The 27,304-nt window shown below is 49.3% G+C and overlaps 1 protein-coding gene across 1 annotated transcript in view; it reads right to left on the bottom strand.

The window, feature by feature from the left end:
- LOC142312393 (uncharacterized) overlaps nucleotides 1-27,065 on the bottom strand; it is a 236,487-nt gene extending 209,422 nt beyond the window's left edge. The window contains exon 1 of the mRNA XM_075351337.1: nucleotides 26,829-27,065. The gene's annotated coding sequence lies outside the window, so the exon portion shown is untranslated. The remainder of the gene's footprint in view (nucleotides 1-26,828) is intronic.
- Nucleotides 27,066-27,304: the final 239 nt, after the last annotated feature.

The raw sequence follows: 27,304 nt of genomic DNA, 5'->3' as shown, positions 1-27,304 counted from the left end.
CCCTGAGAAACTGGTGCCTTGGCGGTGGCGGTGTCTCTCTCATACGGTTGGACGGTTGCCTTCAATCGGGACTTAGTTGTTTGGAGACCCGGAGGTCCCCTTCACTGATGGATTTGGCAAATTCACGGCGACTCCTAGCCTTGCCGGGATCCGAAAGGCCCCTGCCAATGGTGCTGGCTTCTCCTTGTGTACCGGTCCGGTACCGCCGGGCCACCACCCGTCCACGGTCCTTACGGCACCTCCGATAGGCCACTCCTGCAGACGGTCACCGCCGTCTGCTAACCTTGCTGTCTCTGTCCGGGGCACACACCCGGACCAGCTTCAGGCTTTCAAACTGTCACTTTTTCTCTTTCAATACTTTCCCTCCTTCTACTTCAAACCTAAACTGCCTGGTTTTTCCCGCCTCCAGGACTGTGAACTCCTCGGTGGGCGGAGCCAACCGCCTGGCCCACCCCCTGGTGTGGACATCAGCCCCTGGAGGAAGGCAACAAGGATTTCTGGTCTAGCTTAGGTGTACCTAACCGGGGTGTAGGGTGTGGTGATGTCATTACCTGTGACCCCTGGCTTGCACAGGGCATCACATTCCCCCTTAGCAAAATGCAGACCGTCCGCGGGCTGCCCGTCCAACACCGGTTTTATTTTTCTGAAAAAGATAAAAAACAATACAAGTAGAAGAACATCATCCCACAATGGGAGGCACTTATCTTAAACGTTGCAAAACGGTTTTAACGGTTACGGCTTCCGCTCTCACCCACCCAAGTAACCTGGCCCTGATGCTGCCCCTAAGAAACAGGCAGCACCCCTTGACCCCAGTCCAGCACCAAGTTACCCGAGCGGGATCTGTCCTTTCCAGGGGACCCACGTCCATGGGGAGCCCCTGGAACCCCCAGAGGGTAGCCACCGGTTCCTGTGGTGGCTGGGCCCCAGCCTGCTCCACTGCGGGCCCTCCCTCCAATCTGCCTCTCCGGAGGCGGCAACGGTGGAAGCTGCAACAAAACATTATTTATAAGCCACTAACGTTTGTGGTTGCCCTGCAAGTTCACGGGCTTGTCCGTAAGGAGTCCCTTACGCAACTTTTCAAGCGGTCCCCACGGGGACAACGGTGCCGGCAACGGCCGGTCCAATCACGGTTCAATCAGCAGGTTAATCAGATGAGGCTTCGGTAATCATTTTCATTTTTCAAAAACTTTTCAAAACTTTAAACTTTTAACACACACACTCTTTCCCCCCTTTTAAAGAACGGTTTCCCTGTACCTAAGTGGGGGTCTACCTAGGTTGGGGCGGGTGGACCTCCGGGGTCCGGTGTCAGTGGTGACAGGCAGCGAGGGAGAGGGAACAATCAGTCTCTCTTCCCTGTTATCGTGTGGGGCAGGCGGAGGCATAGGGGAGCTGGGCACAGGTTCATCCCTGGGCACTGGCACTGGTTCTGGCTCACGGTTGACCACCTCCATCATTTCTTCATCCACGGGTTGTGGGAATAGTATCACTGGAAGAATCACCGCGCCGTTCTGTGTAGGCCAATCCGCTGGGAAGTCACCCATCACGGTGTGGATTACCTCTTTTGCCTTCTCTGCTGGTGGAGGAACCGGTACTTCAGCCGTTGCCCTCAATGCTGGTGGGCACCTTTTCAGATGGTCCCGGGAAACCGTGGCCAAAGTGCCCCCTTGGTCACGACTGATCTGGTAGGCCTTCCCATCTTCACATCCTGTGGGCTGTATGACGTATGAGGTTTGCTCCCATTGATCATCCGGCTTGTGGGTTCTCCTCTTCCACTTCAGCACCACATCTCCAGGCTGGAAAGGGCCAGCGGACGCCTTTTGGTTAAAGCGCCGCTCCTGTTGTTCCCGACTCCGACTTAAGTTCTTCTCCACATATTCCTGAATCTGTCGGTACTGAACCCTCCGCCGGGTGTCCCATTCAGCCGTCGAGGGGAGTGTTTCTGGGGCTTCCAGTCCCATTTCCAGGTCCACCGGCAGTCGGCCGGGGCGAGCCCTCATCAGATATGCTGGGGTGCACTTCGTTGAGCTGGACGGGATATTGTTGTACATATCGACCAAGTCAGGCAGCTTCTCCGGCCACAGGTTCCGCTCTTCTAGCGGCAACGTCTTGAGGAGGCCAAGGACCAAATGGTTCATCTTCTCACACATACCGTTGGTTTGGGCATGGTAAGGCGTGGTCCGGATCTTCTTGCAGCCGTACAGCTGACAGAACTCATTGAACACCTCCGCCTCAAAGGCTGGGCCTTGGTCAGTAAGCACGTTCTCAGATTATCCATGTGGTCAACAGAAGTAAGCTTGGAACGCTCTAGCGGCGGTACGGCCGGTTAGGTCTTTGACCGGGACAACCACCATGAACCTTGAATAATGATCTACTATGGTCAGAGCATAAGTGTACCCACTTCGGCTGGGGGTGAGCTTTACATGGTCCAAGGCGACCAGCTCCAGCGGCTGATGTGTAATGATCGGGTGTAGGGGCGCCTTCTGGCTAGCTTCGTCCTTCCTCCTCAGCGTTCAAGAACCACACTCTCAACACCAGGCCTCCACAGACTCCCGCATCCCACTCCAATAGAACCGCTCTCTCAACAGCATCTCCAGCTTCTTCCATCCAAAGTGTCCGGCACCATCATGGTATGCTTGCAGAACGGTGGGTACATTAGCTTGGGGAATCACCAAATGGTGGATTTTCTCATGAGTCTTCCGGTTAATCAGCTCACGGTACAACTTCCCTTGGTGTAAATACAGCCGGGTCCGTTCCTTCCACAAGCGTTGGGCTTCAGCTGGGGCGGCAGGGTCTATTCCAGCAGCGCCTCACTCCACCAGGGTCTTGACTAGGCGGACAGCGGGCGCCTGGTTTTGAGCTTCCTGCCACTCCTGACTTGGCAGCGGGTCCAGGTTCACCCGTTGTTGGTGGATATGTACCTTCTCAGTTGGCGGCTGGTGAAATGCAGGCAACTCGATCTCTTCAAGGTCGTCATCTTCGCACCCTTCTTCTGACAAATGGGGCATCCGAGAGAGTGCATCAGCATTAATGTTGACACGACCGGCCCTGTATTTGATTGTGAAGTCATAGTTGGCTAGCCTGGCCACCCACCGCTGCTCCAACGCACCCAACTTGGCCATGTCCAGGTGAGTCAGCGGATTGTTATTCGTGAAAGCGGTGAATTTTGCTGCGGCCAAGTAATGGCGGAACCGCTCGGTGATAGCCCATACCAGTGCCAGGAGCTCGAGCTTGAAGGAGCTGTAGTTCTCAGGGTTCCTTTCAGTCGGCCGGAGCTTTCGGCTAGCATAAGCAATCACTTTTTCCTTCCTGTCCGGGACCTGGGATAGGACTGCCCCCAAACCCACATTGCTGGCATCAGTGTAGAGGATGAATGGGCAGCTGTAATCAGGGTACGCTAGGACCTCCTCTCCGGTCAAGGCTGCTTTCAGCTGGCGGAAGGATTCCTCATGCCTTTCTTCCCACACCAGTGGGGCTCTGATGGGTCTACCACCTTTGGTCTGTCCCACGAGGAGGTCTTGCATGGGGGCAGCCATCTTCGTGTACCCCTTGATGAAGCGTCGGTAGTACCCCACCAGACCCAGAAACTGCCTTACTTCTCTCACTGTGGTTGGTCTCAGCCAGTCTTGGATGGCAGTAATCTTCTCGGGGTCGGGGGTGACACCTTCTGCACCCACTACATGCCCCAGGTCCTGCACTCTGGGTTTCAGCAGGTGACACTTAGAGGGCTTCAACTTCATCTCATATTTGGCAAGGGACGCGAACACCTCGGCCAGGTGCTCCAGATGGGCTTCATACGTCTGAGAGTACACAATCACATCATCCAGGTATAACAGAACGGTCTCGAAGTTTAGATGCCCCAGACAGCACTCCATCAGCCGTTGGAAGGTTCCAGGGGCGTTGCACAGCCCGAACGGCATACTATTGAATTCACAGAGCCCCATTGGGCAGTTTTCTCCCGGTCCTCCGGTGCCACCGCCACTTGCCAGTACCCGCTGGTGAGGTCAAGGGTAGAGCAGTAATTCGCAGTTCTCAGTGCGGCCAAAGACTCTTCAATACGGGGCAGTGGGTAAGCATCTTTATGCGTTATCTGGTTAATCTTCCGGTAATCCACACACATCCGCATGGTGCCATTCTTCTTCTTGACCAGTACCAACGGGACGGCCCAGGGACTACAGCTGTCCCCAATAACCCCTGCCTCTTTCATGTTCCTCAACATGTCTTTGGCACATTGGTAATGCGCAGGGGGAATAGGCCTGTACCTCTCTTTGATAGGGGGGTGCTCACCGGTGGGGATGTGGTGTTGGACCCCTTTGATCTTCCCAAAGTCTAGTGGATGTTTGCTAAAAACTTGCTCATACTCCCGTACCACCCTGTATACCCCTTCTTTGTGATGTGTAGGGGTATCGTCAGTGCCCACGTGTAGCTGTTGGTGCCACTCGTCTAACTCCCCTTGGGGCGGGTGAGTGCTGGTAGCAGGTGGGGAAACTGGAGGAGCTGCCCCGTGGATGGTGTGGGGATCCAGGGTGAGCAACTTGGCAAGGGTAGCATACCGGGGAAGCCTGACTTCTTCCTCCCCACAGTTCAGCACCCTCACGGGCACTCTCCCCTTCTTTACATCTACCACCCCTCGGGCGGCCATTACTGTGGGCCAGTGCTCGGAGGGCATGGGCTCTATCATGGCAGGGTAGTCACACCCCTGAGGCCCTACTGCTGCCCTACACCAAATCATCATCTCACTCCTAGGGGGCACAATCAACAGAGCAGCATCCATCACTCTCACCCCACCAATCTCTCCTCCTGTTGAGTTTACATGCTGGCGGTACATCAAGGCTCGGATCTCACACTGTACAGCTCTCTGTCGGCTCCCCGCCGCCGTGGCGGCCAGCTTCTGCAGTAGGGCCAACACATCACTCATACAGTGCTCCATCACATTGGTTCCCAGCACTATCTTCGGGTTATGATCACTGGGTTCATTCATGATCACAATCATACCCTGGTGTTGCAGTTCAGCTCGCCCCACCGTCATGGCCACTTGTTTATACCCCACTTGGGTCAGTGGGAGTCCATCAGCAGCAGTGTTATACTAGTATCTGGGGGAGCCAGCTCGTCTGTCCCCCAATACCGTTGGTACAATGTGTATGGTATGGTGGTTACCTGTGATCCAGTGTCCAAGAGAGCCATCACCGGTATGCCGTCCACAGCCACGGGGATGATGGGCCGGGCCCCGATATACCGGTCCCGCCAGTCTGGGGGGCCACGGGGTTCTACTCCTGAGGATTGGCCCGTGGCCCCAGGGGTTGCTCGTTTAACGGGCACTGTCGGAAGTAATGGCCAGGCTTGCTGCACCTGTAGCAGGTTGGAGGTCTGTTCCGCGAGTTGTTAGCACTTCTCCGCTGCATCCAGGGAACATCCTCAGGGCTGTCGGCGAGCTGTATCTTGGTTGGAGGCTGGGATCTGGTCAGAGGTTGGAGTGCGTCGAGAATCTTGGCGAGGTCTCCATCCATGCGGCGGACCTGGGCAGCCAGTTCTTCCATCGTGCTGCTTGGAGCTGTAGGTACTGGAGAGGCTGGTAGGGCAGGGGCCACCACGACGGGGGCCGTCTCAACTGGCCACGGGGCTGGTTCCAAGACTTCCGAAGCTGGGGGTTGCAGAGCTTTAATGGCCCGTTCCTTTAACACAGCAAAGTCCACATCAGGGTGTTCCAGGGCCCACAGCCGGAGTTGTTTGCGATCCTCAGAGGACCTCATCCCCTGCACAAATTGCTCTACTAACATCTTGTTGCTGTCCGCCTCATTGATGGTGTCCACCCGCTTCAGTGTGCGGAGGGCGGTTTGCAGACGTAAAGCGTAGTCCCGAATGCTATCCGCAGACCGTTGCCGACATTGGTAAAACTGCATCCTCAGCTCAGCTTCGGTACGGGTCTCAAAGGCAGTCTGTGGTCCCCCTCGGCCCAGGTCTCTGCCTCCTGCTCAGCCGCGCCGGTTAGCTGGCCCAGCACTACCGCTGCACGTTGCTTATCAGTCAGGGGGTACAATTCCAGGAGCGGGTTAAGCTTTTTCCGGAAGACCTGTAACGCATCATGTTTCCCGTCGTACTGCGGTAGCCAGGTAGCTCCGGGCACATAGGGCAAGGAGAACGGCATCACCTGACCGAGAGCTGGGACCGCGGCACCCCCCGCAAGCGCGGCCGGGACCTGGGCAGGCCCATTCCCATCCACGGGTGCCACTGCGGCTGCGACCACCACTCCTCCAGCGGCTCCGTCGGGCGCAGACATCTTGTTTCCGTCCCCCTTAGCCTCTTTCCGGCCCCTCCTCTATCGGGGCAGGGTTTTGGCCTTCGCGCCTCTACTACTCGAGAAGACGCTCGAGCGGGAACTTTTCGCGCCAAAGATGGCGGCTTCTGAAATTTTTCGGCCGGACACCTCCGGCGGTAACAAGGCGCACCTCTACCCAATGGCAGAGCGGTAAGATCCTGTTCGTGACGCCAAGTTGTCGCGGGCGGAGGAGGGGACGCTGCGCTCTCCCACTGCTCGGGTCCGGCTGCCGCTGCTGCTGCGGCCTCTGCTGCTCGGTGGCTCGAGCGATGGGCCGGATCCCGGGGACTCGAGCGGCGCTCCTCGCCCGTGAGTGAAAAGGGGTTTGGTTTTGGGGATTTATTGTCCGTGACGCCACCCACGGTTGTGGTGATTGTGTGGACACCACCGCTGCTCTGTATGGGGATCCCGGGAGCGGTGACAGGGAGCAGCTTTGTTGTTATTTCTTCCCTCTGTGGGTAGGGTGTTGGTTGTCCCGGGGCCCAGTGATGGGGTAGGGGTGGATGGCAGGCCGAGTGCGGGGCCTGGTGAGGTGCAGGGTCGCGGGGGCAGCGCTGTGCCGTACGGCACGGTGGTACTCACTCAGCCTGAGACGGTGACACAGTTCTCGGTAAAACACACGGCTGGAAAGACGGTTCCCACGGACGGCTGCTGTTGCCTTTCCCCAGTAGTTAACGGTGACTGTCTCTTTCCCTGCACCTTGTGTAATGTTGGTAGCGATGGGTTCCCACCGGTAACCCGCTCCCCGACTTGGATATGGGCCGGAGGAGCCCCTCTTTGCCCGCAGGCGCTGGCCCTGAGAAACTGGTGCCTTGGCGGTGGCGGTGTCTCTCTCATACGGTTGGACGGTTGCCTTCAATCGGGACTTAGTTGTTTGGAGACCCGGAGGTCCCCTTCACTGACGGATTTGGCAAATTCACGGCGACTCCTAGCCTTGCCGGGATCCGAAAGGCCCCTGCCAATGGTGCTGGCTTCTCCTTGTGTATCGGTCCGGTACCGCCGGGCCACCACCCGTCCACGGTCCTTACGGCACCTCCGATAGGCCACTCCTGCAGACGGTCACCGCCGTCTGCTAACCTTGCTGTCTCTGTCCGGGGCACACACCCGGACCAGCTTCAGGCTTTCAAACTGTCACTTTTTCTCTTTCACTACTTTCCCTCCTTCTACTTCAAACTCCAAACCTAAACTCCCTGGTTTTTCCCGCCTCCAGGACTGTGAACTTCTCGGTGGGCGGAGCCAACCGCCTGGCCCACCCCCTGGTGTGGACATCAGCCCCTGGAGGAAGGCAACAAGGATTTCTGGTCTAGCTTAGGTGTACCTAACCGGGGTGTAGGGTGTGGTGATGTCATTACCTGTGACCCCTGGCTTGCCCAGGGCGTCACATTTGTGTTTAGCTAATTGGCCATATATTAATGTTTTGAACTTCACAAGACCTATGTGAACAGCTCTTTGCATTATTACTAACGCCCTTTTGAGGGTTCTGTGTGTCTCTGCCCACCTATCTTCAGTCTCTGGGGGTTATGTTTGCAGTCTCTTTTGCCCTGCTATGCCTATTGTCTGTATGTTTTTATTTTTCTGAGTATTTAATAAAGCTAATATATTTTATAAGGATTACCAGCATCAGGAGTATTTCTTTTGAAGGTATAAGTGTTTCAATTGATATATAGGATGCTATCCTGACTACTTAATTGCAAGATGTGGAATGTGTGGTTCTATAAGTGTTCTATTGAAGTGTTCACAGGCCCCATTCCCTTGGGGGTGATAAGGAGTGGTGGGAAACTTTTCAATGTCGTACAGCCGATGCAGTTCTTCCATCACCTTTCCCTTTCCTTAATTGGAGTGAATTCTCTTTGGGCACCCATACATGCGGATGAAGTCCCGGCAGATTGCTGGGCAGCAGACTCGGCCATCTGATCCCTCGTGGGTGTCACGTCCGCGAACTTCATGAAGTGGACCGTCATCACCAAACAGTATTCATAACCGCTATGGGATGGACCAATCATCAGGCAGTCGACCATAAGTATCTCCAGGGGTTCAGATGTTCTCAACACCTGTGTGTGGGCCCGTTGTTCAGGCGACTTGGCTAATTCACATTGTCGACATGTCGGGCAAACGTGCTCTACTGCTCAACGTAACTGAGGCAAATCTACCAGCCACTGGAAAGTCTTCTCGACTCCAAAGTGTGCCCCTCTCTCATGAGTTTCTTTAGCCAGGCACAATACTATTCCTTCCGGGATCACCACTTGCCAGGTGGTCCCAAACTCCTTCGGCAACTGGATGAACCAATATAGTAGCCCGATCTTCATAGCAAGGCACTTCCACTGACCAAGGAGTTGCAGAGCCATGACTGAAAGGCCCTCTCTTTATTCCTGGCAGGGTCATTGGTTAAAGGTCACCCAGGTACGTATCTTGGCCAGCTCAGATTCAGACTACTGTAAACGCACTTACTACTCCCTAGGGCGACCCAAGACTCGGGAAGGCCGAGATTCTTCCCCAGCTTCTTGGGCCTTCACCAGTGCCACTGCAAAGCTCTTAAAGTCGGGTGTCTCATCTCCTTCTAGCTCTTCATCAATATCTTGCGTCGCTTGTTCCAGGGTCACTCAGGACACCGCATCAGCATGTGTGTTTTCGGGTTTCGATCAGGAAGAGATTTTATACGAGAACCTGGACATTCTGGCAACCCAGCATTGTTCCAGGGTGCCCAGTTTTGCATTCCCTAAATGAGCGAGGGGGTTGTTGTCGGTGCACACTTGGATGTCTGCTCCTGACAGGTATTGAACAAACTTTTCAGTCATCGCCCATACCAGGGCCAGCAGCTCTAGCTTGAACGAGATATAGTTATTGGGATTCTTCTCCGAGTCCCACAGGGAACGATTGGCATACACTACAACCCTCTCATACCTCTTGAATTTAAGCCAGCACCGTTCCCAAGTCAGCATATGCCAGGATGGGGGCAGTAGTTAGCGCCATTTTCAAAGCCCAGAAGGCTTCTTCTTGTTCAGGACCCCACTGGAGAGGCTGATTTCGGGCACTCCCCGCCGTACCTCCCAAAAGGGCATGCAGAGGTGCCGCGATCTTGGCAAAGTCCTTGATGAACCTTCTGTAGTACCCGGATAAGCCTAGGAAAGCCCGAAGTTGGCCATTTTTGCACGGCGGCAACATTTTCTGCAGTTGGGTATACCCCCTCGCTGGACACAGTGTGCACGAGGTATTCACTTTCTCTTTGGAAAAAGCGGCACGCCCAGGGTTTGACCTTCAGCCCATGCGTCTGCAGTCGCTCCAACACCCGACTTAGTAGGTTAAGACACCCAGACACCTCTACATCACGCGCTGGAATGTCCCTGGGGTGTTGGTCAGCCCAAATGGCATCCGGTTAAACTCGGATAAAGGCTGTCTTCATCCAGTCTTTTTGAGCCATGGGAACCTGCCAGTACCCACTTGCCATGTCTAGAGAAGAGAATTATTTTGACTTCCCCAAGGCCGATAATGATTCTTCTATTCACATTAAGGCATAGAAGTCCCGGACGGTGCAGGCATTCAGCCGTGTGTAATCCACACAGAACCAGAAGAAAGTACTGCACAAACAGGGAGCACATCCAATTAGAATATATATAAAACCATATCCTTTATTGTGTCAAAAGTTAAAAACATAAAAACCAAAAAACACACAAAGAGATAAATATTGAATGTCACCACAATCTCATGGGAGGACAACAATGAGAACCTTGACCAGGTAATGCAATACCATGTCATGTCATTCCCAAAGAGAGGAGTGATCTAACCTACAATGAGGCGGTGTATAACGGCCAAAGTAGGTTCTATAGAGAATCCAAAGTACCGACGGAGGGGTTAGAAAGGGAAAGTCCCGTGGGTGAAGCCCCATCCGTATCGCCGCAAAGGAGCGGCTTCCTCAGGGAAAAATGTGTGGTCAAACAAGCAACGAAGGATATATATACACATTATTTAATAAAAACATATAGTTCACCTGTGTAGTGTGATGTTTGGTCCGGACCTGCTGGAGTGTGGGAGGCACATGGGAGGACACATGAGAAGACATCAGTGCTACCAAAACAAGTAGCGGTGGGCGCTGCCATATTGGAAAATGCGCGCATGCGCAGTGGCTAGTTGAAATCACACGAACGTGGAGGATTGAATGCGCATGCGCGGGTACCCATGGAGCGTGCCGCCGTCAGTATAGACTAGCGCGTGCGCAATATGGCAAGGCAGAACACGTGGAACCAGAAAGAAGACACAGTAAGTGTCATGTAGTATATAAATGGCCATGCAAGGGAAGAGAAAGGAACAAGGAAAAAGAAAAGAAAAGAAGAGAGAAAGGAAAGTAAGAGAGGGAAGCAGTAAAAGAAGGATGAACACAACTATACATAGAAATTGAACATGGAAAGGATGCTACAGACAATTATAATGTATATTTCAAAATAGCACAACTTAATATATATCAGACATCACACAAAACCAGGGCCATATGTGAGGTCCCGATAGTATGCCACATATAGTAAGTCAGGTCACAAATTAGACCCATGTACAGAACAAAAACCCTACCAGTCACCCCTAAATAAAAGTACCATATAAGATATATACTTCAAAAGGGCAGCCAAATAGTAATACAGCACATGTAAACAAAATAAGCATTTTTGTATGATCAATGTGCTATACCACTAAAATACTGGGCATGTGAGGTGGCAAGGTATGTGGCTACAGAATGCCATAGCCGCAAGAGCAATATATAAGAAAGGCAGATATATAAACCTAGGGGCATCAAAGAATGTAGAATTGATATGTGAGAGGGGGAGGGGAGAGAAAGGGCATATAGAAAAAGTATTTGTATATGTCCAAATAACCAGGCAAAAGGATAACATGTGCAGTCTGGAATTACACACATAACAGTACAGTAGAGTGCCTCTCCACATAACCCAACACATCAACAATTGATGCGTATATGGATGAATCCTTGAAAGCAAGGACGTGCTGATCCCAATCATAGGGGCTAATTAAAACAGGGGGCGGTATGTACATTTGTGGACTGGTGTAATAGAAGAAAGAGAAGACCCTTCAAGGGTGTCTTATCATAATCATAGAGATATATTTATTGGCAGGGTACCCAAAGAAGAAGAAAACAGGCTTCAACCAGAACCGCATCATACCCATCTTACAGTCACATTGTGCCCCAAATAGGGTCCTATGACGGATAAGAACACATAACAGGAAGTTGCTGGGCATAACAAATAATATAAGAAGATTAGACAGAACAAAATTCAGTTATGAGATGTCCGTTGTGGCCATAGTAGACTACTTCTGTATGACACTGTTGTAAATGGACAACGGATGCTTCAAAATCTCCGCAGTCAGGGGCTATGAAGAGTACGTTATTTTGAGGTATCTTCGTCAATACACAAGACTCCTTTCTTATATCGTATTAGGCAGCGAGAAGTATTCACAATTACATGAAGGATGGGCCGAAGATGTAGTCTTGGCTTGAGGAATAAGACAAGGCCTAAGGATGAGGAATTAGACAGCTCCTTCAGCCCAAAAATCCCATAAATAATAAGTCTTCATTTAAGCCTCAAGGAGCTACAGAGTTCAAATTAAAAATCCATTTAGCCTCGTTCTCCAACAGCCATTTGTGACAAGATCCTCCTCTCCCATTGCCCACATATCTCTGCAAACCCAGAGTTCGAATATGTTGACATGATTCTCGGTGGTGTTCCAGAAAATGTGCCACCACTGGATTAATAGGATTACCTTTTCTCCTGTCCGAAACCGCCAAATTAATGGTCGAAAGGTGCTTTTGTGCCCTTTTTCTGAGCTCTTGGGAAGTTTGGCTGACGTAGATCTTGTTGCACGGACACACCAAGGCATATATAACATTTTTCGTTTTACAGTTTATGTAAGATTGCAAAGCATATCTTGCAGAGTCCTGTGGATTACAAAAAAAGTTTGAGACAGGGTGCATATACCTGCAGACACTACATTTGCCGCACGGATATGACCCTCTCAGGGATACGCCCCTGTTTAATCTACACGACCGCCCTGAAAAATGGCTATTGACCAGCATGTCCTTCAAATTAGGTGCCCCCCTAGCTGTCAACAGTGGGTAGGGACTCACTACCTGTGATGTTTGGGTATCTGCAGTCAAAATGGCCCAATGGGTCTGTAAAATATTTCTGACCTTACCCCATTGGTCATTGTATGTAGTAATAAATCTGGTCTGACAGTCCTTCTTCCTGGACTTTGGAGTACTGAGTGTTGATTGGGTTTCTGGTTTGGCTCGCTGAAATGCCTTCGAAATCATCCTACTTGGGTACCCCCGTTCAAGGAATCTGTGGGTAAGATTTTTAGACTGTAGTTCAAAATCCTCATCCTCCGTACAGTTGCGTCTGACTCGCAAAAATTGGCCAGTCGGAATGCCCTGTCTGATGTGGAGGGGATGGAAACTCTGGTATTGGAGGAGGCTGTTAGTAGATGTTACCTTTCGGTATAACGTAGTTGTCAATCCCTCTCCCTTCTTTGCGATCTCCAGATCCAGAAAGGTAACTCTAAGAGGAGAGATGGTGTATGTCAAGAAGATGTTAAATTGATTGATATTTAACGATGATAAAAACTCACAGCACTCTTCTTCAGTGCCCCTCCACACAAAGATGACATCATCGATGTATCGATGCCAATGGGAGACGCAAGCATGGAAGATGGGAAGTGGATAAACCTGAGTGGATTCCCACCATCCAAGAAAAAGGTTTGCGAAAACCGGTGCACATCGAGCACCCATAGCCACCCCAGAAATCTGCCTGAAAAATCTATGATCAAAAAGGAAGTAATTATGTTGGAGGACAAAATCCAGTAGATCAATTAGGAACGAGTCGTGCATGCGGTCAGAAGCCCTTTGGAGGTCCACAAAATGTGTGACCGCATGCATCCCATCAGTGTGTTTAATGTTGGTATACAAGGATTCCACATCACAAGTAACCAGCAAAGCCCCTGGGTGGGAGTTTGATGTCCTGACAAATTCGTATAGAGTGGGAGGAATCCAGCACAAAAGATGGGAGATCACTGACCAATGGCAGTAGGAAAAAGTCCACATAAACACTCGCCTTCTCACAGAGACTACCAACGCTCACCACTATGGGTCGTCCAGGAGGTTTAGTAGTAGACTTATGCACTTTCGGTAGCATGTAGAAAGTGGGAGTAGTTGGCTGGTCCACTCATAGATACTTCTTCTCTTTTTCATCAATGCCTCCAAGATGGTGTGCGGAGTCGAGAAGAAGGTGACGTTTTCAAGTAAAGGGGACCGTGGGATCCTCCAAATACATTTCCATGGGCCAAATGACTACGTTGCCCCCTTTGTCTGCCTCTTTGATCAAAAAACTGTTGTTTTTAAGGCTCCGGATTGCTCGTCTTTCTTGTATACCCAGATTAAGTGCCCTTGGTGTATGGGTTTTGAGTTTCCGAATGTCAGCCTTCACCAATTCGAAAAAAATGCAAATGGCTGGCACAAGGAGGATTGGTACAGGACTTACTCTTGAAGGGAAAGCTGGGCTTACCTGTATCATACTCATTTTCTTGAAGCAGGTCCAGAAGGTCTCTGAAGACCTGTTGTTCATCTGCCTCCAGGGTACTGGCCACCTCTGGTTTATTGTAAATCACCTTGAAAATAAAGTTCCTGCAGAATAAATACAGATCTTTAGTAAGCGTGAATTTATCCATTGCATGTGTAGGAGAAAAAGTAAGACCCCTTTCCAATACTGAGATCTCGTGTGTTGTAAGTGTATGGTGGGACAAATTGATGATCCGGAGTTTGTCATCACTCACCTGTGTATCCAGTCCCAAAGGAGAGGTGTCTCCCAAATCTGAAGTTAGCGCTTGAACTTCCCCGTATTCCCCCATTGAGGAGGATAATTCTTGGATCTTGTTATTCTTGATATGTGGTTTCCTCCGCTGGCCCCCTCTTCTGGTCCGGTGTCCAGATCGCTGCCCGTAGATGATAAAAAAAATCACTTGAACTGGTGCCTCGTGTTGGTAGCTGGCCCCCTTGATCCATATTATGGGTTCCAGTATGTGTAAAACATCTGGGATTCCACCTATGTTTCCATTTGAACACTGTTTTGTTATCAAAATTGGTCTGATCACGATGGAATTTCTTCCTCTTCTTGTTGATTATGTCTTTTTCATAAAGGTCCATAGATTCCTTTAATTTCTGCTGAAAGGTAAGGACTTGTGTTTGATTTTCCAATCTGGCCAGTTTGGCTTCAAGGTCCTTTATGTTGTTTTTTGTCGTAGCTAGAAGGGTCCTATCGTGCTCCAGTAACATATTGATCAGGGTACTGGAGCACCGTAGTAAACCCTGCTCCCAGGTTTCCTGGACATCCAATGAAGGCTCCCAGGCGGGAAAAATAGACACCCCTAGGTACAATGCCAACTTTTAAATATTCTTCTAAACTGCGGATATTCCACCATAATCTTATCCCAGTTTTATGTGCGGTGGTGAGGTCCGTAGACAGTAAAGAAAACTCATCCGTGTGGCTCACGGAAACATTGCCAGACCTAAACACATTGCCTGATTGTGCCAAACAGGCAGCTTCACGTGACTCCCAATCCATGAGGATCACCAAAACACCACACAAGATTTGAAATATATATTTTTACAATAAATATAGTAATTACATTAGGCGTGCTGCTCAGAAAAACCTCCCAAAGGGGAGATCAACCATATAAGTACATAAGGAGAGGAGAGCGCACCACCCAGAGTATTGGAAAAAGGGTGCTCACCCATGCAGTAAAAATATACTAAGACAAAAGAAGAAGAAAGTACTGCACAAACAGGGAGCACATCCAATTAGAATATACAACCATATCCTTTATTGTGTCAAAAGTTAAAAACATAAAAACCAAAAAACACACCCAGAGATAAATATAGCAATGAAAACCCCTATATAAAATCACAAAATGACCAACAATATCCGTAAGGTCATGCAATATCAATGCAATGTAGGTACATACATATACAGTCAAGGTCCTATTAAGGCTGATATAAACAAAGTCCATCCATGAACACATGCATAGAGATTCTATATGGAAAATGCAAAGGCTATATACAATAATATTGAATGTCACCACAATCTCATGGGAGGACAACAATAGTCTTTCCTAGAACCTTGACCAGGTAATGCAATACCATGTCATGTCATTCCCAAAGAGAGGAGTGATCTAACCTACAATGAGGCGGTGTATAACGGCCAAAGCAGGTTCTATAGACAAGCCAAAGGACCGACGGTGGGGTTAGAAAGGGAAAGTCCCGTGGGTGAAGCCCCACGTGTATCGCCGCAAAGGAGCAGCTTCCTCAGGGAAAAATATGTGGTCAAACAAGCAACGAAGGACATATATACACATTATTTAATAAAAACATATAGTTCACCTGTGTGGTGTGATGTGTGGTCCAGACCAGCTGGAGTGTGGGAGGCACAGGGGAGGACACATGTGAAGACATCAGTGCTACCAAAACAAGTAGCGGTGGGCGCTGCCATATTGGAAAATGCGCGCCTGCGCAGTAGCTAGTTGAAATCACACGAGCGTGGATGATTGAATGCGCATGCACGGGTACCCATGGAGCGCGCCGCCGTCGGTATAGACTCGCGCGTGGGCAATATGGCAAGGCAGAAGACGTGGAACCAGAAAGAAGACACAGTAAGTGTCATGTATTATATAAATGGCCATGCAAGGGAAGAGAAAGGAACAAAGAAAAAGAAAAGAAAAGAAGAGAGAAAGGAAAGTAAGAGAGGGAAGCAGTAAAAGAAGGATGAACATGGAAATTAAACATGACTTAAATGAAGACTTATTATTTACGGGATTTTTGGGCTGAAGGAGCTGTCTAATTCCTTTATTTGTCTCATCCTTAGGCCTTGTCTTATTTCTCAAGCCTAGACTACATCTTCGGCCCATCCTTCATGTAATTGTGGATACTTCTTGCTGCCTAATACGATATAAGAAAGGAGTCTTGTGTATTGATGAAGATACCTCAAAATAGTGTACTCCTCATACCCCCTGACTGCGGAGATTTTGAAGCATCCGTTGTCCATTTACAACAGTGTCATACAGAAGTCGTCTACTATGGCCACAACGGACATCTTATAACTGAATTTTGTTCTGTCTAATCTTCCTATATTATTTGTTATGCCCAGCAACTTCCTGTTATGTGTTCTTATCCGTCATAGGACCCTATTTGGGGCACAATGTGACTGTAAGATGGGTATGATGCGGTTGTGGTTGAAGCCTGTTTTCTTCTTCTTTGGGTACCCTGCCAATAAATATATCTCTATGATTATGATAAGACACCCTTGAATGGTCTTCTCTTTCTTCTATTACATCAGTCCACAAATGTACATACCGCCCCCTGTTTTAATTGGCTCCTATGATTGGGATCAGCACGTCCTTACTTTCAAAGATTCATCCATATACGCATCAATTGTTGATGTGTTGGGTTATGTGGAGAGGCACTCTACTGTACTGTTATGTGTGTAATTCCAGACTGCACATGTTATCCTTTTGCCTGGTTATTTGGACATATACAAATACTTTTTCTATATGCCCTTTCTCTCCCCTCCCCCTCTCACATATCAATTCTACATTCTTTGATGCCCCTAGGTATATATATCTGCCTCTTATATATTGCTCTTGCGGCTATGGCATTCTGTAGCCACATACCTTGCCACCTCACATGCATAGTATTTTAGTGGTATAGCACATTGATCATACAAAAATGTTTATTTTGTTTACATGTGCTGTATTACTATTTGGCTGCCCTTTTGAAGGATATATCTTATATGGTACTTTTATTTAGGGGCGACTGATAGGGTTTTTGTTCTGTACATGGGTCTAATTTGTGACCTGACTTTACTATATGTGGCATACTATCGGGACCTCACATATGGCCCCGGTTTTGTGTGATGTCTGATATATATTAATTTGTGCTATTTTGAAATATACATTATAATTGTCTGTAACATCCTTTCCATGTTCAATTTCTATGTATAGTTATATTCATCCTTCTTTTACTGCTTCCCTCTCTTACTTTCCTTTCTCTCTTCTTTTCTTTTCTTTTTCCTTGTTCCTTTCTCTTCCCTTGCATGGCCATTTATATACTACATGACACTTACTGTGTCTTCTTTCTGGTTCCACGTCTTCTGCCTTGCCATACTGCGCACGTGCGAGTCTATACCGACGGCGGCTCGCTCCATGGGTACCCGCGCATGCGCATTCAATCCTCCACGCTAGTGTGATTTCAACTAGCTACTGCGCATGCGCGCATTTTCCAATATGGCAGCGCCCACCGCTACGTGTTTTGGTAGGACTGATGTCTTCTCATGTGTCCTCCCATGTGCCTCCCACACTCCAGCTGGTCCGGACCACACATCACACTACACAGGTGAACTATATGTTTTTATTAAATAATGTGTATATATATCCTTCGTTGCTTGTTTGACCACACGTTTTTCCCTGAGGAAGCCGCTCCTTTGCAGCAATACGCGTGGGGCTTCACCCACGGGACTTTCCCTTTCTAACCCCTCCGTCGGTCCTTTGGCTTGTCTATAGAACCTGCTTTGGCCGTTATACACCGCCTCATTGTAGGTTAGATCACTCCTCTCTTTGGGAATGACATGACATGGTATTGCATTACCTGGTCAAGGTTCTCATTGTTGTCCTCCCATGAGATTGTGGTGACATTCAATATTATTGTATATAGCCTTTGCATTTTCCATATAGAATCTCTATGCATGTGTTCATGGATGGACTTTGTTTATATCAGCCTTAATAGGACCTTGACTGTATATGTATGTACCTACATTGCATTGATATTGCATGACCTTACGAATATTGTTGGTCATTTTGTGATTTTATATAGGGGTTTTCATTGCTATATTTATCTCTGGGTGTGTTTTTTGGTTTTTATCTTTTGACACAATAAAGGATATGGTTTTATATATATATTCTAATTGGATGTGCTCCCCGTTTGTGCAGTACTTTCTTCTTCTTTTGTCTTTATATTTTTACTGCATGGGTGAGCACCCTCTTTCCAATACTCTGGGCGGTGCGCTCTCTTCTCTCCTTTTGTAATCCACACAGAACCGTAATGTCCCATCCTTCTTCCTAACCAAGACAATTGGGGCCGCCCAAGGGCTCTGGCTCTCCCGGACCACACTATTCTGCAGCATGTGTGACAACAGTTCTTTAACTTTCTGATACATACTGGGTGGAATCTGTCGGTATCTCTCTCGAATGGGGGTGGTGTCCCATGTTGGAATCTCATGTTAAATGTTGGTGGTGCACCCACAGTCACCATCATGTTGAGCGAACACAGTTTGGTACCGCCTCAATATTTCCTCCACCTGCCCAACTTGTTTGGAGGAAAACTCCGTCAGATCCATCTCCATCTGTTCAAGGAGAGTGCGTCCACTTCCCGCGTTACCCCTATTCTCTCTCCGGGTGAGGGCCACGGAGAGGGTCCACGGGTCTCCCCTGACGGGAACCAGCTCCACGGCTCATGCTAGTGTATCTCAGGCATTATGGAGATTCAAGCCACTTCTCTCTTAGAGACGAGCTGCACACTTTCTCCACTCAAGTTAAGGCACTTCAGCAGCACCCGATTCTGCCGGACCGTCGCCAGGGTCCATGCGACCAGCAGTCCTAGGTTCTCCTCCGCGTCTTCCGGAGGTTCCACTTCCACGTCTTCCATGGGCAATCGCACCTGAACTGGCATGCTGAGCATTATCTGCCCTACTGACAAATTCAGCGCAGTACGTGTGGGCACCACAACCTTCCCCAAGTAGTGGGAGGGCGCAGTGAGCTTCTGAATCTGGCAAACCCGAATGAACTGTTGGAGAGTCCTCCTGGTTGGGCGTTGCTGGGTCTGCTGGGTCCAACATGTCCCCTGCGGATCCTCAGCTAGGAACTGTCCTACTTGCCTCAGGACGTTCATTCCCAAGATCACGGTAGGTCCGTCTCGGACAAGGCCTTTCACCAACACGATCCCTTTTCTTCCCAGGTCCTTACCACACATCCTTATCTTCAGCCACACTACTCCAGCTACGGGGAGATCGTTGACAGCAGTCAATCGTGATAGTGGGTGCTAACCTGGAGCAGGCAACATGAGTGAAGTGCCAGCGGAAAAACTCTTCAGACATCAGGCATAGTGGTTACCTGGGACCCGGTATCCATCAAGTAATAGACTCACTGCCCTTCAAGTTCTGCCCAGGTGGTGGATCGAATGGCAACCAAATCTTCTGAGCCTTGTTCTTGTCTTCTGATGAATTTGGGACCCTTGGCATGCTCCTCTACTGTGAGGCCAGCTAGTTTAACGCCTGCCCACGCGGTGTGTCTGTTCGCATGGCGCAGTTCCAGGATAGGTGACCTCTTCCTTCACATGTCTGGTAGCTACCACCACCCCTCTCAGGTTGATTCAGGCGAGGTGGCGGTGGAGGTCCCACTCGCACTTTAGCTGCCGGAGGCCCACGGTTTTGACCGGCTGAAGGAGGGGGCACCTCACGGTTGCTATTCAATTCTTCTCTCAGTTCCTGCAGCTTTCGGGCTCACTTTGGTTCGGTATCGATCACTTCAACAGGGGCCACCTCTGAGTGCTGTACCACATTGGTGGGGGCAGGTGCCTCTTTCTCTGGCACTCTTGCCTCCGCAACCACTTCCAAGAAACTCAGATTGGGGCTACACCGTAGGCAATCTCTCAGGGGCAGTCGCAGAAAAGGCTCTCGCAGGCCGGCCACCATCTGATCTCGCACTACTAAATCCCAGCGTCCCAATCCCAGATATTCTTTACCTGATTTTGGGGTAATATGGGCTGTTAGCTCCTGCAAGGCATTCATGTTTTGGGTCGCCGTCTCCTTTTGAACATGCCAGAACAAGCGCATTCTCAAATTCCCCAGGTCAGTAGTATCACTGTTCATGACTTCTAGAATTTGTATTACTTTAGCTACGTAGCTCGGTCTCATGGGAGCCTGAAGATGACGGTCTGTCACGCCTCTCCGTTCAGCATCAGCAACACTATCTCAGCCTGCAGGGCCGGCGTCAGGCGATGCATGCGCAGTATGCTTTTGAGTCGTTCTACCCAGTCACGCAGTGTCAGATTCTCTCCCGATTGCTGAGGATAACCCTTAGTGGAACATTGTCCCTGGTGACCTCAGTCCTGGACTGATCTGCCATCTCTGCGCTAGAATGCTGTATCCTGCAGACTACGCCAAAATGTAAGCGCAAGGTCAAGATGCAGCACACAGAGAAGGAAGACGCAACAAGATTTATTAATACACAAGCAGGGGTTGGGAAGCACAGGGGAAGCTTATCACAAGGGAAGAACTACAATCTCTTAGTTCTCGACAACACAGCAATCAGTAAAATGTTCAGTCTAACAAACTTCATGGAAAGAACACTCCCTCTACTAAATCGTGGCTGGGGTCTTGGGGATATTGACTGGCATAGCTGGGGTGTTGATGGCTATCTTCAGGGTCTTGCTGGACGGTGTGAGGGTGCAGGACTTGCAGACTACCTGTTCCAGTATTCTCCAGAGCCGTCTCTGTCACTCAAATCTCCTGCACAAGAGGCCTCCTTCTTCCCTTCAGCCAGCACATCTATGTGCTGCTTCTTCTTCTCACCAAAACTCCTTTTACGGTCAGCTCCCGGGTGTTTCTTCTCTGTTCCTCCCTCACTCTTCCTGGGTAACGTCTAAATCCCAGTGGATAGAGGGACCTCTGCTGACATCACACCCTTGTGACCAGAAGGGGCGGGGCCTCCGCCGACAAAGCTGAAACCAAGAATAAACATTTTTTTTTTTTTAAGTCCACGTGGGCATAGAGTTGATTTTAATAGAAGCGGTGCCCTGGGGGTAAGACAAAGCCCTCTCTTGTATGATTATAGTGTACAGGAGGAAACATCACCATGTCCACCAAACAAGCCGTCACGCCAATTAACCAAGCCGGTCACGCCTACAGGTCCTTCTACCCACTGGGATTTAGCCACAACTCCTCTTCCTGGCCTCGTCCTTCTTTGAAAAGCTTCCTGCCGGAAACAAACTGCAAGGCTTCTATGCCCTCGGTGATTTTTGATTCCCGGTCTATTTTTTTTCCTTCGGCCAGCAGAGGGCAGTGTCCCATCGCTAATCATTCCATGTCGCTCCAATACAGACTGCTGCGTGCACTTTCCTACACAAGTAGAGATGAGTGGACCTGAGGTTCAGTTTTTGAACTGAACACCAAATTTAAACATCAAGGATTTTGGGGATCACATGCTTTATGTGCAAATAAAAATTGTGGAGGCAACTCTGTGGTCAGGTACACTTGGTGCACAGCAATGTGGAAGCAGCTTGCAGTGTTTGAACAGCGTACACTGGGGGTAAAAACAGCGTGATCACATGTAGTGTGCAACAAAAAAAAAAGTCTGTCCAGCCTCCCTCAGAAGTGATTTGCTTATGGCTGGCTGTATGTGGGTGGAGGCTCAAACTGCCAATCAGTGACTGGGTCTTGGTCATGCTCGAGCCTGTGGAGCTAGGCTTGCTTGTTGCTGGCAAACCAAACCTCCATGGATCCGCTCATGTCTCAAATAATTTATAAAGGGGTTACAATACGCTGGGATCTCGGGATCTAATCTCTCTTTTTATACACTCTTAAGCACACCTCCCAACCCGATTCTGTGGGACTGCCCCAATTTTAGAGGTCCCGGCTCCTCCCCTCAGTGCAGTGAATAAATTAAATTAAATTCTCATCGGCTCTGGATTATCAGGGTGGCCGGGACTCGAACCCGTGAAACGTAAAGCTCATTGCTCCATGGGCAGCAGCTCTACCACTGAGCCACTACCTGTATTGAAAAAGTTAGGAAGATTTGGTAATCTTGACCTCTATATTGTAGTAGAGAACCCAGAAGCAGATTATTCAGCTGCAAAAATGGATGGATGGATGAATGAATGGCTGAAAGCAAAGAGGGATGGATGGATGATTGATAGAGGGATGGATGGATGATTGATAGAGGATATATATAGATACATGATAGATAATAGATAGACGCATACAACATGATAGATAGATAGACATATAGATAGATGGATAGATACATAATAGATATATAATAGATAGATAGATGATAGCGATAGATAGGTAGATAGATCGATAGACAGACAGAGACAGACAGGAAAGATGATGTCAGAGGGAATATTTTACATAAATGAACCTACAATGAAGCCTCTGCTAACACAGCAGAGTACACAGGACATAGAGCTCCATTGTACAGAGCAGAGTCTCTATTAGTGATGTGTCGGTCGCGAATGATCCGACACAAAGATCCGGCTCCCTGCAGTGACTGCCAGGAGCCAGATCACCAGAGTGAGTCACTAAAATCTCCAAACGGCTCTTTTCGCCGCCAAACCCTCGCCCACCCACGGCTAAACTCCGCCTACTCAACAATCTAATTGGTCGCTTGTAAGTGAGCGGGGTTTAGCTGCGGATGGGCGGGGTTTTGACGGCGTTATTATAATCTTAAATATGTGTTCACCTGCGATGAACACATATTTAATAAGGAGCTGAGAACGATCTGAAAGATCCGGCTCTTTTTGGTGAGCGGAGCCATGGGAACCGGATTACCAAAAAGAGCCGGACTACCCATCACTAGTCTCTATCTCCTGTATTCTAGAGGAAGAGGAAAATAGTTTTTTTTTTCTTCTAATAAAATTACTAAAAAATAATAAATAGAATAATGTAATTTTATTACACTTTTTTATAAAATAATAAACATCACAAATCAGCAAATAACATGAACATATTTGGTGTCCCTGTAATTGTAACGACCCGAACAACGCAGTGATCAAATTATTTATGGGGATCGGTAAATGGCGGAAAAAAATGTCGCAAGTTATTATTTTTCTTTATTAACCCCTTAATGACCTTTGACGGATCTATCCGTCATGGATCGTATGAGGTTAAGCTCCGCCCCCTGCCGCGGGCAGATTGCGGTGATCGGCGCACATATCAGCTGTTTTCAACAGCTGACATGTGTGCCTGCATGTTACGAGTGGAATCGCATTCCACCCGTAACAATAACCCCTTACATCTCGCTGCCAAAGTCTGGCAGCGAGATGTACTGTATATACGCGCGGTCAGGATTTTCACTTACCGCCGCCCCCACTGGAAGTCACGTGAGTGATCACGTGACTTCCGGTGGTTGCCATGGTATCACAGGGTCATGTGATGACGCCTGCAGCTATGACAAGTCACTTTCGTCTTCACTCGGCCTGGAGCCGAATTAATCAGGAAGTGACCGAATTTGCTGTTTACAGCTGTGTAGCTGTGATCAGCAGATAGGGCAGAGCGGTCGATTGCTGATCGCTATAACCCCCTAGGGGGACTAGTAAAATAAAGAAAAATAAAAGTAAAAAAAAAAGTTTTAAAAAATAAAAAAAACCTAAAAGTTCAAATCACCCCCCTTTCACCCCATTGAAAATTAAAGGGTTAAAAAAATAATAATATATACACATATTTGGTATCACCGCGTTCAGAAATGCCCGATCTATCAAAATATAAAATCCACTACGTTCGGGTGTCCGTCTGCAGAAACGTATATATACAAAAAATGGGCACAAAACAGAGCACACGCTAACGCAGTGCGCTCTATAACAGTATATGGCCCTATCGGGCGCATGCGTCCGGAACACGCTTTGCAGAGTGGGGGAGGGGCGGTTCGGACGAATGCTCCGACGGGACCTGTGAGCGGAAGGTAAAACGCAATGTGAAAGGAGCTTTACAGGTTTGTGTGATGCAGGTATCTGATAGACGCCCGTGCGATCACAAACCGGCACTGCTGCACACTTCTGACAGGAGCGTGCATGTGTTTCTAGGTACATGCACGCTCATGTTCAGACAACAGCAGGCTTTGCCGGGTGATGTCAGACCCGCACGAGTCTGACAGCACACCACCGGCACAGCTGCAGCGCACACTCCTGATTTTTGGCCCCCCCCCAAAAAAAAAAAATTCTGCCAGCAGGTGGAAATTTGGTGCTGAAAGCTGGTGCAGACGATTTCAGCACCAAATGTGCACCTCCTAGCAAAAAAACACGGCAAAAATTGCGGCAAAATAACTGCGGCAAAAAAATTGCGTCAAAACACAGCGTTTTTTTGCCAGGAGGTGTAGATTGGATGCAGGAATATGGTATAAAAATTTCAGCACAAAATCTGCATCTCTTGGCCAAAAAAAACTGTGATTTTTTTTCTGCTAGGAGATGCAGGTCTGTGAACTCAGTGACCTCCACCTGAGGTCAGGTTAGGCCGGTTTCACACATCCGGCTTTTCGTCGGTTTGCCGGATCCGGCGCTCTCCCGTACAGACAATACAGTACAGTGACAGCGCTGTAACTTCCGGGTCACATGCGCCGGTCACATGACAGCACGTGACCGGCGCTTGTTGCGCTGTCACTGTACTGTAGTCACTGTATGGGAGAGCGCCGGATCCGGCAAACCGGCAAAAAGCCGGATGTGTGAAACCGGCCTTACCTGCGATCACAGATGAAGGACCGTGGGAACCTCCAGCTGTGACTGGAAATGACCTGAGTGACGTCACCGCTCAATGCGCAGCTCATTCATTCTCTGGAGCTCACAGAGAGCGGTCGGTCGTGCCGTTCTCTGTGATATTCAGATGTACCAGAGCTGAAGCGGCGTGGGACTTCTCCTGTGGATTACGTTGGAGCTGCTGGGTGTTTGGGCTTAATAAAGAGGTGAAGGAGGAATGTTTGTATTTTATTCCAAATAAAGGATTTTTCTCTGTGTCTTGTTTATTTACTGTCACTTACAGGTTAGTGTGATGCAGGTATCTGATAGATGCCTGTGCCATCACACAAACCTAGGGTTTAGCAGCAGCCGTGCGCCGCTATTAACCCCTGCAATTACCCCGACTGGCACCGCATCACGCCTGCGGGAAGAGCCAGTAGCGCACACCGGTATAGTCACATCTAACAGATGCGGTACTACCGGGCGGCTGCGGGCTGAGGATATACCAGCCCCCGGCCGGCGTTATCTTGGCTGGGGATGAAAATTTGAAAATTAGGGGGGACTGCATGTCGTGTTTTTTTTTTTTTCTTTTTACTTTCACCGGAATCACACATGCGAGGGGTTTACGCGAGTCTGCCATGGCAGCACCTGGCAAAGCCTCGCACGTGTGACTCTGGGCACTGTATACACAGCACAGATACAGCGTGACGGCTGGGGCTGCAGCCACGCTATACCTGTGCTGTCGAGTGTTTACCACCGTGAACTGAACTGACCGACAGTGCACTGCTTTCCCCGCCCACCGGCCGTCCTGGCGCCTGTGATTGGTTGCAGTTAGCTGACACGCTGCCACTCAGCGTGTGGGGGCGTGTCTAGCTGCAACCAACGCACGCCGGTGGGCGGGGAAAACAATGAATATTGAATTGTCGGCTCCGGAAGGTAACAGCGTGACCCAGAAGGAGTGTGCCTCAGTGAGTATGCCGCACTCGCTCCTAGCCCCGCCACAAACGTTTTTACCCTCTGGATTCCGGTCCCCATTGACTTATATGGGCACCAGATTCCGGAGCGGATCAGACTCTTTTTTTTTAAATCTGGCAGTGATCCGCTGACCCCGGATTATTGGCCATTCGATAAGGCTACTTTCACACATCCGGTTTGAGCAGTGCGGCACAATCCGGCTGTGAAACCTATGCAACGGATGCAGCGAAAACACCGCATCCTTTGCATAAGTTTTTACATGCGGTCGGTCCGTTTTTTTCCGGCTGCGGCACGCTACTCAACATGCGCAGTGGAAAAAACCGCATGTGGCGTCCGGATGCGGTTTTTTCCGCATCGCGCCGCATCCGGCATCCATAGGCATGCATTGAAAATGCGCCGCAGCGGCCGGATGCGGCGCGATGCGGTTTTTTCTGCCGGAGAAAAAACGTTGCAGGGAACGTTCTATCCGGCCGCCGCATCGGCTAAATCTGCCGCATGCGGCAAAAACCGGACCGAACGCAAGCCCCTGTGGCACAATACGGCACTAATGTAAGTCTATGCAAAAAAAAACCGCAACCGGCGTTACAAAAGCCGGTTGCGGTTTTTCTGCAGAACGCCGTATTGTGCCGCAGAGCAAAAATCCGGATGTGTGAAAGTAGCCTCAGCTCTACTTAAGTCTTGTTTACCTGTTTGTGTTTTGCTCGCGGCTGTGGTTTTAGATTTTCAGATGTTTTTGGCCGATCCATCAACTGCAACTTCTTAAATAGTTGCAAAACTTGTCAAGTTCACACTGAGCGGTTTTATATACAGCAGATGGTAATTTTCTTGATATTTAGCAAAACTGGAGTGTTTATCTGCTGATTAAAGTATGATGCCGGCAGAAAGGGGGGGGGGGGGGTCAGTGGCGACTTATGGGGCCTCCTGTCTTTGTCAGTAACCGCTGCTATTACCTTCATACTTATATACTTATATAACTGCGCATTACATGTCAGTGTCACTTACCTCACAGAGCGGCTTCATTCTATCATTAATGTCCCTGAAAAGGAAATAACCCGAAATGTGCGGAAAGCTACAAAATCTCACAAAGTAGAGCGGCTACAAAAAAATGGCCGATAGATTATGATCCAGAGGACGGAATAGACCAAAAATCAGCCCCAATACGGGCGACCCCAGACCCCGGCTACCACCACACACAACTACAGGACCATATGGAGGGTAGATGCTAGAGTGTACAGGCTCCTTCCCGGCATGACGTCACTACTGTCACGTGTTAGAGGCGTGGTCGGGGGCGGGGTCTAATGTCACAATGCACGAGGAGACGCCACTTCCTCCTGCTTCTCGGCATGTGTGGACGCTGCTTCTCGGCATGTGTGGACGCTGCTTCTGCTGCAGCCTCTACCTCAGGACCCCGCGCTATGGATGACTCTTTCCTGCACAGAACAAGGTCAGTGTCTTCATAGTTATAAACGGGAGTTCTT

This window comes from Anomaloglossus baeobatrachus, chromosome 5, assembly GCF_048569485.1.
Source record: "Anomaloglossus baeobatrachus isolate aAnoBae1 chromosome 5, aAnoBae1.hap1, whole genome shotgun sequence".
Taxonomy (NCBI): domain Eukaryota; kingdom Metazoa; phylum Chordata; class Amphibia; order Anura; family Aromobatidae; genus Anomaloglossus; species Anomaloglossus baeobatrachus.
This window is presented reverse-complemented; position numbering and strand designations above follow the sequence as displayed.